Source organism: Arachis stenosperma, chromosome 2 (genome assembly GCF_014773155.1).
Source record: "Arachis stenosperma cultivar V10309 chromosome 2, arast.V10309.gnm1.PFL2, whole genome shotgun sequence".
Classification (NCBI taxonomy): Eukaryota; Viridiplantae; Streptophyta; class Magnoliopsida; order Fabales; family Fabaceae; genus Arachis; species Arachis stenosperma.
The window spans coordinates 89,465,436-89,471,558 of record NC_080378.1 but is presented as its reverse complement, the minus strand read 5'-3'; the positions used below and the strand labels follow the sequence as shown (position 1 = coordinate 89,471,558).

General features: G+C 39.8%; 1 non-coding gene across 1 annotated transcript; it reads left to right on the top strand.

Annotated features, from left to right (window-relative positions):
* Positions 1 to 4,998: 4,998 nt before the first annotated feature.
* LOC130964584 (small nucleolar RNA R71) lies at positions 4,999 to 5,102 on the top strand. Its single transcript, XR_009080671.1, has one exon. It is a non-coding gene; the product is annotated as a small nucleolar RNA R71 (small nucleolar RNA).
* Positions 5,103 to 6,123: the final 1,021 nt, after the last annotated feature.

Below are 6,123 nucleotides of genomic sequence, written 5' to 3'. Positions count from 1 at the left end.
ACTAATAAAAACATCCCTAAAAGTAGCTTGAACTTACTAAAAACTACCTAAAAACAATGCCAAAAAGCGTATAAATTATCCGCTCATCACAACACCAAACTTAAATTGTTGCTTGTCCCCAAGCAACTGAAAATAAAATAGGATAAAAAGAAGAGAATATACTATAAATTCCAAAATATCAATGAATATTAATTCTAATTAGATGAGCGGGACTTGTAGCTTTTTGCTTCTGAACAGTTTTGGCATCTCACTTTTTCCTTTGAAGTTCAGAATGATTGGCTTCTCTAGGAACTTAGAATTTCGGATGGTGTTATTGATTCTCCTAGTTAAGTATGTTGATTCTTGAACACAGCTACTTTTATGAGTCTTGGCCGTGGCCCTAAGCATTTTGTTTTCCAGTATTACCACCGGATACATAAATGCCACAGACACATGACTGGGTGAACCTTTTCAGATTGTGACTCAGCTTTGCTAGAGTCCCCAGTTAGAGGTGTCCAGAGCTCTTAAGCACACTCTTTTTGCTTTGGATCACGACTTTAACCACTCAGTCTCAAGCTTTTCACTTGGGCCTTCATGACACAAGCACATGGTTAGGGACAGCTTAATTTAGCCACTTAGGCCTGGATTTTATTTTCTTGGGCCCTCCTATCCATTGATGCTCAAAGCCTTGGATCCTTTTTACCCTTGCCTTTTGGTTTTAAGGGCTATTGGCTTTTTCTGCTTGTTTTTTCTTTTTCTTTCTATTTTTTTCGCAAGCTTTTGTTTTTCACTGCTTTTTCTTGCTTCAAGAATCAATTTCATGATTTTTCAGATTATCAATAACATTTCTCTTTGTTCATCATTCTTTCAAGAGCCAACAGTTTTAACATTCATAAACAACAAGATAAAAAATATGCACTGTTTAAGCATTCATTCAGAAAACAAAAAGTATTGTCACCACATCAATATAATTAAACTAAATTCAAGGATAAATTCGAAATTCATGTACTTCTTGTTCTTTTGAATTAAAAACATTTTTCATTTAAGAAAGGTGAAGGATTAATGGAATTATTCATAACTTTAAGACATAGTTACTAAACACTAATGATCATGAAGTAGAGACACAAAACATAGATAAACATATAATATAAAAACCGAACAGCGGAAAAGTAAGAACAAGGAATGAATCCACCTTAGTGGCGTCTTCTTCTTGAAGGACCAACAATGTCCTTAAGCTCTTCTATGTCCCTTCCTTGCCTTTGTTGCTCCTCCCTCATTGCTCTTTGATCTTCTCTTATTTCATGGAGAATGATGGAGTGCTCATGATGTTCCACCCTTAATTGTTCCACATTGTAGCTCAAATCTTCTAGGGAAGTGTTGAGTTGTTCCCAATAGTTGTTGGGAGGAAAGTGCATCCCTTGAGGCATCTCAGGGATTTCTTGATGATGAGCTTCCTCATGCATCTCTTGAGATCCGTGGAGGGTCTCTCTTGCTTGCTCCATCCTCTTCTTGGTGATGGGCTTATCATCTTCAATGAGGATGTCTCCTTCTATGATAACTCCAGCTGAGTAACATAGATGGCAAATAAGATGAGGAAAAGCTAGCCTTGCCATGGTGGAAGGCTTTTCGGCTATTTTGAAGAATTCATGGGAGATGACTTCATGAACTTCTACTTCCTCTCCAATCATGATGCTATGAATCATGATGGCCTGATCCACAGTAACTTCAGATCGGTTGCTAGTAGGGATGATGGAGCGCTGAATGAACTCTAACCATCCTCTAGCCACAGGCTTGATGTCCAGTCTTCTTAGTTGAACCGGCTTGCCTTTGGAGTCTCTTTTCCATTGAGCTCCTTCCACACATATGTCCATAAGGACTTGGTCCAACCTTTGATTAAAGTTGACCCTTCTAGTGTAGGGGCATTCATCTCCTTGCATCATGGGCAAGTGGAATGCCAACCTCACATTTTCCGGACTAAAATCTAAGTATTTCCCCTGAACCATTGTGAGATAATTCTTTGGACTCGGATTCACACTTTGATCATGGTTCCTAGTGATCCATGCATTGGCATAGAACTCTTGAACCATTAAGATTCTGACTTGTTGCATGGGGTTGGTTAGGACTTCCCAACCTCTTCTTCAGATTTCATGTCGGATCTCCGGATACTCATTTTTCTTGAGTTTGAAAGGGACCTCAGGGATCACCTTCTTCTTTGCCACAACATCATAGAAGTGGTCTTGATGCCTTTTGGAGATGAATTTTTCCATCTCCCATGACTCGAAGGTGGAAGCTTTTGTCTTCCCTTTTCCTTTTCTAGAGGATTCTCCGGCCTTAGGTGCCATTGATGGTGATGGAAAAACAAAAAAGATTATGCTTTGACCACACCAAACTTAAAATATTGCTCGCCCTCGAGCAAGAGAAGAAAGAAGAGAAGAAGAAGAAGAAGAAAATATGGAGGAGAGTGAGGGAAGGTGTTTCGGCCAAGGTGTAGAAGAGGGGGTTTGTGTTGTGTGAAAATGAAGTAGAATGGAAGGGTATATATAGGGAGGGGAGTGGGTGTAGTTTCGGTCATTTAGGGTGGGTTTGGGTGGGAAAGATTTTTGAATTTTGAAGGCGGGTGGGGTTTATGGGGAAGAGTGGATGGATGTGAGTGGTGAAGGGGGTAATTGGGAAGAGAGATTAAAGTTGTTGGGAAGTGTGTTTTTTGGAAAGAGAGAATGAATGTTGAGAAGAGGGAAGAATATGTTAGGTGGGGATCCTGTGGGGTCCACAGATCCTGAGATGATCCTGTGGGGTCCAAAGATCCTGAGGTGTCAAGGATTTACATCCCTGCACCAATTAGGCATGTAAAATGCCTTTGCACACCATTCTGGCATTTAAACACCGAAGTGATACACACTCTGGGCGTTCAACGCCCATGTGTAGCATGTTTCTGGCGTTGAACGCCAGTTCCATGCTTGTTACTGGCGTTCAGCGCCAGCTTTCCTCAAGGCACATTCCTGGCGTTCAAACGCCAGGATGTTGCTTGTTTCTGGCGTTCAGTGCCAGAAACATGCTCTGTTCTGGCGTTGAACGCCAGCCAGATGCACCTTACTGGCGTTTAAACGCCAGTAGGTCCTTCCTCCAGGGTGTGATTTTTCTTCTGCTATTTTTGATTTTGTTTTTAATTTTAGTATTTTTTTCGTGACTCCACATGATCATGAACCTAATAAAACACAAAATAACAATAAAATAAAATTAAAATTAGATATATAAAAATTAGATTGCCTCCCAACAAGTGCTTCTTTAATGTCATTAGCTTGATAGTGGGCTCTCATGGAGCCTCACAGATATTCAGAGCATGATGAGGGCCTCCCAACACCAAACTTAGAGTTTGAATGAGGGGGCTTCTCAACACCAAACTTAGAGTTTGGTTGTGGCCTCCCAACACCAAACTTAGAGTTTGACTGTGGGGGCTCTTTTTGACTCTGTACTGAGAGAAGCTTTTCATGCTTCCTCTCCATGGTTGCAGAGGAAGGTCCTTGAGCTTTAAACACAAGGTAGTCCCCATTCAATTGAAAGACTAATTCTCCTCTGCTAACATCAATCACAGCTTCTGCTGTGGCTAGGAAGGGTCTTCCAAGGATGATGCATTCATCTTCTTCCTTCCTAGTGTCTAAGATTATGAAATCAGCAGGGATGTAAAGGCCTTCAACCTTTACTAACACGTCCTCTACTAATCCATAAGCTTGTCTTACTGACTTGTCTGCCAATTGTAGTGAGCATAAGGCAGGCTGTACCTCAATGATCCCCAGTTTCTCCATTATAGAGAGTGGCATAAGGTTTATGCCTGACCCCAGGTCACACAGAGCCTTGTTAAAGGTCATGGTGCCTATGGTACAGGGTATTAAGAATTTACCAGGATCTTGTCTCTTTTGAGGTAGAGTTTTCTGAATCCATGTATCTAGTTCACTAATGAGCAAGGGGGATTCACTTTCCCAAGTCTCATTACCAAACAACTTGGCATTCAGCTTCATGATAGCTCCTAGATATTGAGCAACTTGCTCTCCAGTTACATCTTCATCCTCTTCTGAGGAAGAATAGTCTTCAGAGCTCATGAATGGCAGAAGGAGATTTAGTGGAATCTCTATGGTCTCTATATGAGCCTCAGATTCCTTTAGGTCCTCAATGGGGAACTCCTTCTTGTTTGAGAGACGTCCCAGGAGGTCTTTCTCACTAGAATTTTCGTCCTTCTCCTCCCTTGTGCATTCGGCCATATTGATTACTTCAATGGCCTTGCACTCTCCTTTTGGATTCTCTTCTGTATTGTTTGGGAGAATACTGGGAGGAGTTTCAATGACTTTCTTACTCAGCTGGCCCACTTGTGCCTCCAGATTTCTAATGGAGGACCTTGTTTCACTCATGAAACTTAAAGTGGCTTTTGACAGATCAGAGACTAAGTTTGCTAAATTAGAGGGGCTTTGTTCAGAATTTTCTGTTTGTTGCTGAGAAGATGATGGAAAAGGCTTGTTATTACTGAGCCTATTTCTTCCACCATTATTAAAGCCTTGTTGAGGCTTTTGTTGATCCTTCCATGAGAAATTTGGATGATTTCTCTATGATGAGTTATAGGTGTTTCCATAAGGTTCACCCATGTAATTAACCTCTGCCATTGCAGGGTTCTCAGGATCATAAGCTTCTTCAGAAGCTGCCTCTTTAGTACTGTTGGATGCATTTTGCCATCCATTTAGACTTTGAGAGATCATGTTGACTTGCTGAGTCAACACTTTGTTCTGAGCCAATATGGCATTCAGAGCATCAATTTCAAGAACTCCCTTCCTCTGAGGCGTCCCACTATTCACGGAATTCCTCTCAGAAGTGTACATGAATTGGTTATTTGCAACCATGTCAATAAGTTCTTGAGCCTCTTCAGGCATTTTCTTTAGGTGAATAGATCCACCTTCGGAATGGACCAATGACATTTTGGAAAACTTAGATAGACCATAATAAAATATATCTAATATGGTCCATTCTGAAAACATGTCAGAAGGACACTTTTTGGTCATCTGCTTGTATCTTTCCCAAGCTTCATAGAGGGATTCACCATCTTTTTGCTTGAAGGTCTGAACATCCACTCTAAGCTTGCTCAACTTTTGAGGAGGAAAGAATTTATCCAAGAAGGCCGTGACCAGCTTATCCCAGGAGTCCAGGCTATCCTTAGGTTGTGAGTCCAACCATGTTCTAGCTCTGTCTCTTACAGCAAAAGGGAAAAGCATGAGCCTGTAGACTTCAGGATCTACTCCATTCGTCTTAACAGTCTCACAAATCTGCAAGAACTCAGTTAAAAACTGGTAAGGATCTTCAGATGGAAGTCCATAAAACTTGCAGTTCTGTTGCATTAAAGCAACTAATTGAGGTTTCAGCTCAAAATTGTTTGCTCCAATGGCTGGAATGGAGATGCTTCTTCCATCAAATTTGGACGTTGGTTTTGTGAAGTCACCAAGCATCCTCCTTGCATTATTATTGTTGGGTTCGGCTGCCATCTCTTTCTCTTGTTCAAAAGTTTCAGAAAGGTTGCCTCTGGATTGTTGTAGTTTAGCTTCTCTTAGTTTCCTCTTCAAAGTCCTTTCAGGTTTTGGATCAGCTTCAACAAGAGTGTCTTTTTCCTTATTCCTGCTCATATAGGGAAGAAGAGAACAAGAAAAGAAAGAGTAATCCTCTATGTCAAAGTATAGAGATTTCTTTATGTTAGTAGAAGAAGAAAGTGCAGAGTAGTGAAGAAGAATGGGTAAGGATAGAGGTGGTGATCTGAGATGAAGAGAGATGAAGAGAAGTGTTAGTGAATAAATAAATAAATAGATAGAAGGAGAGATAGAGAATTTCGAAAATAATTTTGAAAAAGTGGTTAGTGATTTTCGAAAATTAAAGATAAGATATGATTAAAATTAAAATTTAAACAATTAAAAAGAATTTTTGAAAAAGAGGGAGGTATTTTCGAAAATTAGAGAGGGAAAAGTAGTTAGGTGGTTTTGAAAAAGATAAGAAACAAACAAAAAGTCAAATAGTTAGTTTAAAAAGATATTAAAGTCAAATTTGAAAAAGATAAGAAGATAAGTTTAGATAAGATATTTTGAAATCAAAATTTGAAAAAGATAAAATTTTGAA